Raw genomic sequence first — 12,503 nt, forward strand, 5'->3', positions numbered from 1 at the left:
TTAGGGGTAGTGTAGTGTGTGCAGTGAGCGGCAGCAGGGTTAGGGGTAGTGTAGTGTGTGCGGGGAGTGGGAGCAGGGTTAGGGGTAGTGTAGTATGTGCGGGGAGTGGGAGCAGGGTTAGGGGTAGTGTAGTGTGTGCAGTGAGCGGCAGCAGGGTTAGGGGTAGTGTAGTGTGTGCGGGGAGTGGGAGCAGGGTTAGGGGTAGTGCAGTGTGTGAGGGGAGTGGGAGCAGGTTTAGGGGTAGTGTAGTGTGTGTGGGGAGCGGCAGCAGGGTTAGGGGTAGTGTATTGTGTTCGGGGAGTGGGAGCAGGGTTAGGGGTAGTATACTGTATGCAGGGATTGGGAGCAGGGTTAGGGGTATTGTAGTGTGTGTGGGGAGTGGCAGCAAGGTTGTCGGTAGTGTAGTTTGTGCAGAGAGTGGAAGCAGGGTTAGGGGTAGTGTAGTGTGTGCGGGGAGTGGGAGCAGGGTTAGGGGTAGTGTATTGTGTTCGGGGAGTGGGAGCAGGGTTAGGGGTAGTGTATTGTGTGCGGGGGATTGGGAGCATGGTTAGGGGTAGTGTAGCTTGTGCGGGGAGTGGGAGCAGGGTTAGGGGTAGTGTAGTATGTGCGGGGAGTGGGAGCAGGGTTAGGGGTAGTGTAGTGTGTGCAGTGAGCGGCAGCAGGGTTAGGGGTAGTGTAGTGTGTGTGGGGAGTGGGAGTAGGGTTAGGGGTAGTGTAGTGTGTGCGGGGAGCGGGAGCATGGTTGGGGGATGTGTAGTGTGTGCGGGGAGCGGCAGCAGGGTTAGGGGTAGTGTAGTATGTGTGGGGAGAGGGAGCAGGGTTAGGGGTAGTGTAGTGTGTGCAGGGAGCGGCAGCAGGCTTAGCGGTAGTGTAGTGCGTGTGGGGAATGGGATCAGGGTTAGGGGTAGTGTAGTGCGTGTGGGGAGTGGGAGCAGGGTTAGGGGTAGTGTAGGGTGTGCGGGGAGTGGGAATAGGGTTAGGGGTATTGTAGTGTGTGTGGGGAGTGGTAGCAAGGTTGTCGGTAGTCTAGTTTGGTGCGGGGAGTGGGAGCAGGGTTAGGGGAAGTGTAGTGTGTGCGGGGAGTGGGAGCAGGGTTAGGGGTAGTGTAGTGTGTGCAGTGAGCGGCAGCAGGGTTAGGGGTAGTGTAGTGTGTGCGGGGAGTGGGAGCAGGGTTTGGGGTAGTGTAGTATGTGCGGGGAGTGGGAGCAGGGTTAGGGGTAGTGTAGTGTGTGCAGTGAGCGGCAGCAGGGTTAGGGGTAGTGTAGTGTGTGTGGGGAGAGGGAGCAGGGTTAGTGGTAGTGTAGTGTGTGCAGGGAGCGGCAGCAGGGTTAGGGGTAGTGTAGTGTGTGCGGGGAGTGGCAGCAGGGTTAGGGGTAGTGTAGTGCGTGTGGCGAGTGGGAGCAGGGTTAGGGGTAGTGTAGGGTGTGCGGGGAGTGGGAGTAGGGTTAGGGGTATTGTAGTGTGTGTTATGTGTGGCAGCAAGGTAGTCGGTAGTGTAGTTTGTGCGGGGAGTGGGAGCAGGGTTAGGGGTAGTGTAGTCTGTGCGGGGAGTGGGAGCAGGGTTAGGGGTAGTGTATTCTGTTCGGGGAGTGGGAGCAGGGTTAGGGGTAGTGTATTGTGTGCTGGGGATTGGGAGCATGGTTAGGGGTAGTGTAGCTTGTGCGGGGAGTGGGAGCAGGATTAGGGGTAGTGTATTGTGTGCTGGGAGTGGGAGCAGGGTTAGGGGTAGTGTAGTGTGTGTGGGGAGTGGGAGTAGGGTTAGGGGTAGTGTAGTGTGTGCGGGGAGCGGGCGCTTGGTTGGGGGATGTGTAGTGTGTGCGGGGAGTGGGAGCAGGGTTAGGGCTAGTGTAGTGTGTGCGGGGAGCGGCAGCAGGGTTAGGGGTAGTGTATTGTGTGTGGGGAGAGGGAGCAGGGTTAGGGGTAGTGTAGTGTGTGCAGGGAGCGGCAGCAGGGTTAGGGGTAGTGTAGTGTGTGCGGGGAGTGGGAGCAGGGTTAGGGGTAGTGCAGTGTGTGAGGGGAGTGGGAGCAGGTTTAGGGATAGTGTACTATGTGTGGGGAGCGGCAGCAGGGTTAGGGGTAGTGTATTGTGTTCGGGGAGTGGGAGCAGGGTTCGGGGTAGTGTATTGTGTGCAGGGGATTGTGAGCAGGGTTAGGGGTAGTGTATTGTGTGCTGGGAGCAGCAGCATGGTTAGGAGTAGTGTAGTGTGTGCGGGGAGTGGGAGCAGGGTTAGGGGTAGTGTAGTGTGTGAGGGGAGTGGGACCATGGTTAGGAATAGTGTAGTGTGTGCGGGGAGTGGGAGTAGGGTTAGGGGTATTGTAGTGTGTGTGGGGAGTGGCAGCAAGGTTGTCGGTAGTCTAGTTTGTGCGGGGAGTGGGAGCAGGGTTAGGGGAAGTGTAGTGTGTGCGGGGAGTGGGAGCAGGGTTAGGGGTAGTGTAGTGTGTGCAGTGAGCGGCAGCAGGGTTAGAGGTAGTGTAGTGTGTGCGGGGAGTGGGAGCAGGGTTTGGGGTAGTGTAGTATGTGCGGGGAGTGGGAGCAGGGTTAGGGGTAGTGTAGTGTGTGCAGTGAGCGGCAGCAGGGTTAGGGGTAGTGTAGTGTGTGTGGGGAGAGGGAGCAGGGTTAGTGGTAGTGTAGTGTGTGCAGGGAGCGGCAGCAGGGTTAGGGGTAGTGTAGTGTGTGCGGGGAGTGGCAGCAGGGTTAGGGGTAGTGTAGTGCGTGTGGGGAGTGGGAGCAGGGTTAGGGGTAGTGTAGGGTGTGCGGGGAGTGGGAGTAGGGTTAGGGGTATTGTATTGTGTGCTGGGGATTGGGAGCATGGTTAGGGGTAGTGTAGCTTGTGCGGGGAGTGGGAGCAGGATTAGGGGTAGTGTATTGTGTGCTGGGAGTGGGAGCAGGGTTAGGGGTAGTGTAGTGTGTGTGGGGAGTGGGAGTAGGGTTAGGGGTAGTGTAGTGTGTGCGGGGAGCGGGCGCTTGGTTGGGGGATGTGTAGTGTGTGCGGGGAGTGGGAGCAGGGTTAGGGCTAGTGTAGTGTGTGCGGGGAGCGGCAGCAGGGTTAGGGGTAGTGTATTGTGTGTGGGGAGAGGGAGCAGGGTTAGGGGTAGTGTAGTGTGTGCAGGGAGCGGCAGCAGGGTTAGGGGTAGTGTAGTGTGTGCGGGGAGTGGGAGCAGGGTTAGGGGTAGTGCAGTGTGTGAGGGGAGTGGGAGCAGGTTTAGGGATAGTGTACTATGTGTGGGGAGCGGCAGCAGGGTTAGGGGTAGTGTATTGTGTTCGCGGAGTGGGAGCAGGGTTCGGGGTAGTGTATTGTGTGCAGGGGATTGTGAGCAGGGTTAGGGGTAGTGTATTGTGTGCTGGGAGCAGCAGCATGGTTAGGAGTAGTGTAGTGTGTGCGGGGAGTGGGAGCAGGGTTAGGGGTAGTGTAGTGTGTGAGGGGAGTGGGACCATGGTTAGGAATAGTGTAGTGTGTGCGGGGAGTGGGAGTAGGGTTAGGGGTATTGTAGTGTGTGTGGGGAGTGGCAGCAAGGTTGTCGGTAGTCTAGTTTGTGCGGGGAGTGGGAGCAGGGTTAGGGGAAGTGTAGTCTGTGCGGGGAGTGGGAGCAGGGTTAGGGGTAGTGTAGTGTGTGCAGTGAGCGGCAGCAGGGTTAGGGGTAGTGTAGTGTGTGCGGGGAGTGGGAGCAGGGTTAGGGGTAGTGTAGTGTGTGAGGGGAGAGGGAGCAGGTTTAGGGGTAGTGTATTGTGTGCAGGGGATTGGGAGCATGGTTAGGGGTAGAGTAGTGTGTGCGTGGAGTGGGAGCAGGGTTAGGGGTAGTGTATTGTGTGCTGGGAGTGGGAGCAGGGTTAGGGGTAGTGTAGTGTGTGTTGGGAGAGGGAGCAGGGTTAGGGGTAGTGTAGTGAGTGTGGGGAGTGGGAGCAGGGTTAGGGGTAGTGTAGTGTGTGCGGGGAGCGGCAGCAGGGTTGTGGAGTGGGAGCAGGGTTAGGGGTAGTGTATTGTGTGCTGGGAGTGGGAGCAGGGTTAGGGGTAGTGTAGTGTGTGTGGGGAGAGGGAGCAGGGTTAGGGGTAGTGTAGTGCGTGTGGGGAGTGGGAGCAGGGTTAGGGGTAGTGTAGTGTGTGCGGGGAGTGGCAGCAGGGTTAGGGGTAGTGTAGTGCGTGTGGGGAGTGGGAGCAGGGTTAGGGGTAGTGTAGGGTGTGCGGGGAGTGGGAATAGGGTTAGGGGTATTGTAGTGTGTGTGGGGAGTGGCAGCAAGGTTGTCGGTAGTCTAGTTTGGTGCGGGGAGTGGGAGCAGGGTTAGGGGAAGTGTAGTGTGTGGGGAGTGGGAGCAGGGTTAGGGGTAGTGTAGTGTGTGCAGTGAGCGGCAGCAGGGTTAGGGGTAGTGTAGTGTGTGCGGGGAGTGGGAGCAGGGTTAGGGGTAGTGTAGTATGTGCGGGGAGTGGGAGCAGGTTTAGGGGTAGAGTATTGTGTGCAGGGGATTGGGAGCATGGTTAGGGGTAGTGTAGTGTGTGCGAGGAGTGGGAGCAGGGTTTTGGGTAGTGTGCTGGGAGTGGGAGCATGGTTAGGGGTAGTGTAGTTTGTGTGGGGAGAGGGAGCAGGGTTAGGGGTAGTGTATTGCGTGTGGGGAGTGGGAGCAGGGTTAAGGGTAGTGTGTGCAGTGAGCGGCAGCACGGTTAGGGGTAGTGTAGTGTGTGCAGGGAGTGGGAGCAGGGTTAGGGGTAGTGAATTGTGTTCGGGGAGTGGGAGCAGGGTTAGGGGTAGTGTAGTGTGTTCGGGGAGTGGGAGCAGGGTTAGGGGTAGTGTAGGGTGTGTGGGGAGTGGGATCAGGGTTAGGGGTAGTGTAGGGTGTGTGGGGAGTGGGAGCAGAGTTAGGGGTAGTGTAGTTTGTGTGGGGAGTGGCAGCAGGATTAGCGGTAGTATACTGTATGCGGGGAGTGGGAGCAGGGTTAGGGGTAGTGTAGTGTGTGCGGGGAGTGGGAGCAGGGTTAGGGGTAGTGTATTGTGTTCGGGGAGTGGGAGCAGGGTTAGGGGTAATGTATTGTGTGCGGGGGATTGGGAGCATGGTTAGGGGTAGTGTAGCTTGTGCGGGCAGTGGGAGCAGGGTTAGGGGTAGTGTATTGTGTGCTGGGAGTGGGAGCAGGGTTAGGGGTAGTGTAGTGTGTGTGGGGAGTGGGAGTAGGGTTAAGGGTAGTGTAGTGTGTGCGGGGAGCGGGAGCAAGGATGGGGGATGTGTAGTGTGTGCAGGGAGTGGGAGCATGGTTAGGGGTAGTGTAGTGTGTGCGTGGAGTGGGAGCAGGGATAGGGGTAGTGTATTGTGTGCTGGGATTGGGAGCAGGGTTAGGGGTAGTGTAGTGTGTGTGGGGAGTGGGAGTAGGGCTAGGGGTAGTGTGTGCGGGGAGGAGCGGAGGCATAGTTGGGGGATGTGTAGTGTGTGCGTGAAGTAGCAGCAGGGCTAGGGGTAGTTTAATGTGTGCTGGGAGCGGGAGCATGTTAGGGGTAGTGTAGTGTGTGTGGGGAGTGGGAGCAGGATTAGGGGTAGTGTAGTGTGTGCGGGGAATGGGAGCAGGGTTAGGGGTAGTGTAGTGTGTGCAGTGAGCGGCAGCAGGGTTAGGGGTAGTGTAGTGTGTGAGGGGAGTGGGAGCAGGTTTAGGGCTAGTGTATTGTGTGCAGGGGATTGGGAGCATGGTTAGGGGTAGTGTAGTGTGTGCGTGGAGTGGGAGCAGGGTTTAGGGTAGTGTATTGTGTGCTGGGAGTGGGAGCATGGTTAGGGGTAGTGTAGTTTGTGTGGGGAGAGGGAGCAGGGTTAGGGGTAGTGTATTGCGTGTGGGGAGTGGGAGCAGGGTTAGGGGTAGTGTAGTGTGTGCGGGGAGCGGCAGCAGGGTTAGGGGTAGTGTAGTGCGTGTGGGGAGTGGGAGCAGGGTTAGGGGTAGTGTAGGGTGTGCGGGGAGTGGGAGTAGGGTTAGGGGTATTGTAGTGTTTGTGGGGAGTGGCAGCAAGGTTGTCGGTAGTCTAGTATGTGCGGGGAGTGGGAGCAGGGTTAGGGGAAGTGTAGTGTGTGCGGGGAGTGGGAGCAGGGTTAGGGGTAGTGTAGTGTGTGCAGTGAACGTCAGCAGGGTTAGGGGTAGTGTAGTATGTGTGGGGAGTGGGAGCAGGGTTAGGGGTAGTGCAGTGTGTAAGGGGAGTGGGAGAAAGTTTAGGGGTAGTGTAGTGTGTGTGGGGAGCGGCAGCAGGGTTAGGGGTAGTGTATTGTGTTCGGGGAGTGGGAGCAGGGTTAGGGGTAGTGTATTGTGTGCAGGGGATTGGGAGCATGGTTAGGGGTAGTGTAGTGTGTGAGGGGAGTGGGAGCAGGGTTAGGGGTAATGTAGTGTGTGCAGTGAGCGGCAGCAGGGTTAGGGGAAGTGTAGTGTGTGCGGGGAGTGGGAGCAGGGTTAGGGGTAATATAGTGTGTGCAGTGAGCGTCAGCAGGGTTAGGGGTAGTGTAGTATGTGTGGGGAGTGGGAGCAGGGTTAGGGGTAGTGCAGTGTGTAAGGGGAGTGGAAGAAGGTTTAGGGGTAGTGTAGTGTGTGTGGGGAGCGGCAGCAGGGTTAGGGGTAGTGTATTGTGTTCGGGGAGTGGGAGCTGGGTTAGGGGTAGTGTATTGTGTGCAGGGGATTGGGAGCATGGTTAGGGGTAGTGTAGTGTGTGAGGGGAGTGGGAGCAGGGTTAGGGGTAGTGTGTGCAGTGAGCGGCAGCAGGGTTAGGGGTAGTGTAGTGTATGCGGGGAGTGGGAGCAGGGTTAGGGGTAGTGAATTGTGTTCGGGGAGTGGGAGCAGGGTTAGGGGTAGTGTAGTGTGTGCAGGGAGCGGCAGCAGGGTTAGGGGTGGAGTGGGAGCAGGGTTAGGGGTAGTGTAGGGTGTGCGGGGAGAGGGAGTAGGGTTAGGGGTATTGTAGTGTGTGTGTGGGAGTGGCAGCAAGGTTGTCGGTAGTGTAGTTTGTGCGGGGAGTGGGAGCAGGGTTAAGGGAAGTATAGTGTGTGAGGGGAGTGAGAGCAGGGTTAGGGGTAGTGTAGTGTGTGCAGGGAGTGGGAGCAGGGTTAGGGGTAGTGTAGTGTGTGTGTGTGGAGAGGGAGCAGGGCTAGGGGGAGTGTGTGCGTGCAGGGAGCTGCAGCAGGGTTAGGGGTAGTGTGGGGAGTGGGAGCAGGGTTAGGCTTAGTGTAGGGTGTGCGGGGAGTGGGAGTAGGGTTAGGGGTATTGTAGTGTGTGTGCGGAGTGGCAGCAAGGTTGTCGGTAGTGTAGTTTGTGCGGGGAGTGGGAGCAGGGTTAAGGGAAGTGTAGTGTGTGAGGGGAGTGGGAGCAGGGTTAGGGGTAGTGTAGTGTGTGCGGGGAGTGGGAGCAGGGTTAGGGGTAGTGTAGTGTGTGTGTGTGGAGAGGGAGCAGGGTTAGGGGTAGTGTAGTGCGTGCAGGAAGTAGCAGCAGGGTTAGGGGTAGTGTAGGGAGTGGGAGCAGGGTTAGGGGTAGTGTTTTGTGTGCAGGGGATTGGGAGCGTGGTTAGGGGTAGTGTAGTGTGTGCGGGGAGTGGGAGTAGGGTTAGGGGTAGTGTTTTGAGTCCTGGGGATTGGGAGCGTGGCTAGGGGTAGTGTATTGTGTGCTGGGAACGGCAGCACGGTTAGGAGTAGTGTAGTGTGTGCGGGGAGCGGGAGCATGGTTGGGGGATGTGTAGTGTGTGTGCGGGGAGTGGGAGCAGGGTTAGGGGTAGTGTAGTGTGTGCAGTGAACGGCAGCAGGGTTAGGGGTAGTGTAGTGTGTGCGGGGAGTGGGAGCAGGGTTAGGGGTAGTATAGTATGTGCTGGGAGTGGGAGCAGGGTTAGGGGCAGTGTAGTGTGTGCAGTGAGCGGCAGCAGGGTTAGGGGTAGTGTAGTGTGTGCGGGGAGTGGGAGCAGGGTTAGGGGTAGTGCAGTGTGTGAGGGGAGTGGGAGCAGGTTTAGGGGTAGTGTGTGTGGGGAGCGGCAGCAGGGATAGGGGTAGTGTATTGTGTTCCGGGAGTGGGAGCAGGGTTAGGGATAGTGTAGTGTGTGCGGGGGATTGGGAGCAGGGTTAGGGGATGTGTAGTGTGTGCGGGAAGCAGCAGGGCTAGGGATAGTTTAGTGTGTGCTGGGAGCGGGAGCAGGTTTAGGGATAGTGTATTGTGTGCAGGGGATTGGGAGCATGGTTAGGGGTAGTGTAGTGTGTGCGTGGAGTGGGAGCAGGGTTAGGGGTAGTGTATTGTGTGCTGGGAGTGGGAGCAGGGTTAGGGGTAGTGTAGTGTGTGTGGGGAGAGGGAGCAGGGTTAGGGGTATTGTATTGTGTGTGGGGAGTGGGAGCAGGGTTAGGGGTAGTGTAGTGCGTGTGGGGAGTGGGAGCAGGGTAGTGTAGTGTGTGCGGGGAGTGGGAGCAGGGTTAGGGGTAGTGTAGTGTGTGCAGTGAGCGGCAGCAGGGTTAGGGGTAGTGTAGTGTGTGCGGGGAGTGGGAGCAGGGCTGGGGTAGTGTAGTATGTGCGGGGAGTGGGAGCAGGGTTGGGGGTAGTGTAGTGTGTGCAGTGAGCGGCAGCAGGGTTAGCGGTAGTGTAGTGTGTGCGGGGAGTGGGAGCAGGGTTAGGGGTAGTGCAGTGTGTAAGGGGAGTGGGAGCAGGTTTAGGGGTAGTGTAGTGTGTGTGGGGAGCGGCAGCAGGGTTAGGGGTAGTGTTTTGTGTTCGGGGAGTGGAAGGAGGGATAGGGGTAGTGTAGTATGTGCAGGGGATTGGGAACATGGTTAGGGGTAGTGTAGTGTGTGCGTGGAGTGGAAGCAGGGATAGGGGTAGTGTATTGTGTGCTGGGATTGGGAGCAGGGTTAGGGGTAGTGTAGTGTGTGTGGGGAGTGGGAGTAGGGCTAGGGGTAGTGTGTGCGGGGAGCGGAGGCATAGTTGGGGGATGTGTAGTGTGTGCGTGAAGTAGCAGCAGGGCTAGGGGTAGTTTAATGTGTGCTGGGAGCGGGAGCATGTTAGGGGTAGTGTAGTGTGTGTGGGGAGTGGGAGCAGGATTAGGGGTAGTGTATTGTGTGCGGGGAATGGGAGCAGGGTTAGGGGTAGTGTAGTGTGTGTGGGGAGCGGCAGCAGGGTTAGGGGTAGTGTATTGTGTTCGGGGAGTGGGAGCAGGGTTAGGGGTAGTGTATTGTGTGCGGGGGATTGGGAGCATGGTTAGGGGTAGTGTAGTGTGTGAGGGGAGTGGGAGCAGGGTTAGGGGTAATGTAGTGTGTGCAGTGAGCGGCAGCAGGGTTAGGGGAAGTGTAGTGTGTGCGGGGAGTGGGAGCAGGGTTAGGGGTAGTGTAGTGTGTGTGGGGAGCGGCAGCAGGGTTAGGGGTAGTGTATTGTGTTCGGGGAGTGGGAGCAGGGTTAGGGGTAGTGTATTGTGTGCAGGGGATTGGGAGCATGGTTAGGGGTAGTGTAGTGTGTGAGGGGAGTGGGAGCAGGGTTAGGGGTAGTGTGTGCAGTGAGCGGCAGCAGGGTTAGGGGTAGTGTAGTGTGTGCGGGGAGTGGGAGCAGGGTTAGGGGTAGTGAATTGTGTTCGGGGAGTGGGAGCAGGGTTAGGGGTAGTGTATTGTGTGCGGGGGATTGGGAGCGTGGTTAGGGGTAGTGTAGTGTGTGCGGGGAGTGGGAGCAGGGTTAGGGGTAGTGTATTTTGTGCTGGGAACGGCAGCACGGTTAGGGGTAGTGTAGTGTGTGTGGGGAGTGGGAGCAGGGTTAGGGGTAGTGTAGTTTGTGCGGGGAGTGGGAGCAGGGTTAGGGGTAGTGTAGTGTGTGCAGGGAGTGGGAGCATTGTTATGGGTAGTGTATTGTGTTCGGAGAGTGGGAGCAGGGTTAGGGGTAGTGTATTGTGTGCGGGGGATTGGGAGCATGGTTAGGGGTAGTGTAGCTTGTGCGGGGAGTGGGAGCAGGGTTTGGGGTAGTGTATTGTGTGCTGGGAGAGGGAGCAGGGTTAGGGGTAGTGTAGTGTGTGTGGGGAGTGGGAGTAGGGTTAGGGGTAGTGTAGTGTGTGCGGGGAGCGGGAGCAAGGATGGGGAATGTGTAGTGTGTGCGGGGAGTGGGAGCAGGGTTAGGGGTAGTGTAGTGTGTGCGGGGAGCGGCAGCAGGGTTAGGGGTAGTGTAGTGTGTGTGGGGAGAGGGAGCAGGGTTAGGGGTAGTGTAGTGTTTGCAGGGAGCGGCAGCAGGGTTAGGGATAGTGTAGTGTGTGCGTGGAGTGGGAGCAGGGTTAGGGGTAGTGTATTGTGTGCTGGGAGTGGGAGCAGGGTTAGGGGTAGTGTAGTGTGTGTGGGGAGAGGGAGCAGGGTTAGGGGTAGTGTATTGCGTGTGGGGTGTGGGAGCAGGGTTAGGGGTAGTGTAGTGCGTGTGGGGAGTGGGAGCAGGGTAGTGTAGTGTGTGCGGGGAGTGGGAGCAGGGTTAGGGGTAGTGTAGTGTGTGCAGTGAGCGGCAGCAGGGTTAGGGGTAGTGTAGTGTGTGCGGGGAGTGGGAGCAGGGCTGGGGTAGTGTAGTATGTGCGGGGAGTGGGAGCAGGGTTGGGGGTAGTGTAGTGTGTGCAGTGAGCGGCAGCAGGGTTAGCGGTAGTGTAGTGTGTGCGGGGAGTGGGAGCAGGGTTAGGGGTAGTGCAGTGTGTAAGGGGAGTGGGAGCAGGTTTAGGGGTAGTGTAGTGTGTGTGGGGAGCGGCAGCAGGGTTAGGGGTAGTGTATTGTGTTCGGGGAGTGGGAGCAGCGATAGGGGTAGTGTAGTATGTGCAGGGGATTGGGAGCATGGTTAGGGGTAGTGTAGTGTGTGCGTGGAGTGGGAGCAGCGATAGGGGTAGTGTATTGTGTGCTGGGATTGAGAGCAGGGTTAGGGGTAGTGTAGTGTGTGTGGGGAGTGGGAGTAGGGCTAGGGGTAGTGTGTGCGGGGAGCGGAGGCATAGTTGGGGGATGTGTAGTGTGTGCGTGAAGTAGCAGCAGGGCTAGGGGTAGTTTAATGTGTGCTGGGAGCGGGAGCATGTTAGGGGTAGTGTAGTGTGTGTGGGAGTGGGAGCAGGATTAGGGGTAGTGTAGTGTGTGCGGGGAATGGGAGCAGGGTTAGGGGTAGTGTAGTGTGTGTGGGGAGCGGCAGCAGGGTTAGGGGTAGTGTATTGTGTTCGGGGAGTGGGAGCAGGGTTAGGGGTAGTGTATTGTGTGCAGGGGATTGGGAGCAGGGTTAGGGGTAGTGTATTGTGTGCTGGGAGCAGCAGCATGGTTATGAGTAGTGTAGTGTGTGCGGGGAGTGGAAGCAGGGTTAGGGGTAGTGTAGTGTGTGAAGGGAGTGGGACCAGGGTTAGTGATAGTGTAGTGTGAGCGGGGGATTGGGAGCAGGGTTAGGGGATGTGTAGTGTGTGCGGGAAGCAGCAGCAGGGCTAGGGATAGTTTAGTGTGTGCTGGGAGCGGGAGCATGTTAGGGGTAGTGTAGTGGTAGTGTAGTGCGTGTAGGGAGTGGGAGCAGGGTTTGGGGTAGTGTAGTGTGTGCAAGTAGCGGCAGCAGAGTTAGGGGTAGTGTATTGCGTGTGGGGAATGGGATCACGGTTAGGGGTAGTGTAGGGTGTGTGGGGAGTGGGATCAGGGTTAGGGGTAGTGTAGGGTGTGTGGGGAGTGGAGCAGGGTTAGGGGTAGTGTAGTTTGTGTGGGGAGTGGCAGCAGGATTAGGGGTAGTATACTGTATGCGGGGAGTGGACGCAGGGTTTGGGGTATTGTAGTGTGTGTGGGGAGTTACAGCAAGGTTGTCGGTAGTGTAGTTTGTGCGGGGAGTGGGAGCAGGGTTAGGGGTAGTGTAGTGTGTGCGGGGAGTGGGAGCAGTGTTAGGGGTAGAGTATTGTGTTCGGGGAGTGGGAGCAGGGTTAGGGGTAGTGTAGTGTGTGTGGGGAGTGGGAGCAGGGTTAGGGGTAGTGTATTGTGTTCGGGGAGTGGCAGCAGGATTAGGGGTAGTATACTGTATGCGGGGAGTGGGAGCAGGGTTAGGGGTATTGTAGTGTGTGTTGGGAGTTACAGCAAGGTTGTCGGTAGTGTAGTATGTGCGGGGAGTGGGAGCAGGGTTAGGGGTAGTGTAGTGTGTGCGGGGAGTGGGAGCAGGGTTAAGGGTAGTGTATTGTGTTCGGGGAGTGGGAGCAGGGTTAGGGGTAATGTATTGTGTGCTGGGGATTGGGAGCATGGTTAGGGGTAGTGTATTGTGTGCTGGGAGTGGGAGCAGGGTTAGGGGTAGTGTAGTGTGTGTGGGGAGTGGGAGTAGGGTTAGGGGTAGTGTAGTGTGTGCGGGGAGCGGGAGCAAGGATGGGGGATGTGTAGTGTGTGCGGGGAGTGGGAGCAGGGTTAGGGGTAGTGTAGTGTGTGCGGGGAGCGGCAGCAGGGTTAGGGGTAGTGTAGTGTGTGTGGGGAGAGGAAGCAGGGTTAGTGGTAGTGTAGTGTGTGCAGTGAGCGGCAGCAGGGTTAGGGGTAGTGTAGTGTGCGTGTGGGGAGTGGGAGCAGGGTTAGGGGTAGTGTAGGGTGT

This window comes from Taudactylus pleione, unplaced genomic scaffold (assembly GCF_031769625.1).
Source record: "Taudactylus pleione unplaced genomic scaffold, aTauple2 ptg000535l, whole genome shotgun sequence".
NCBI classification, from domain to species: domain Eukaryota; kingdom Metazoa; phylum Chordata; class Amphibia; order Anura; family Myobatrachidae; genus Taudactylus; species Taudactylus pleione.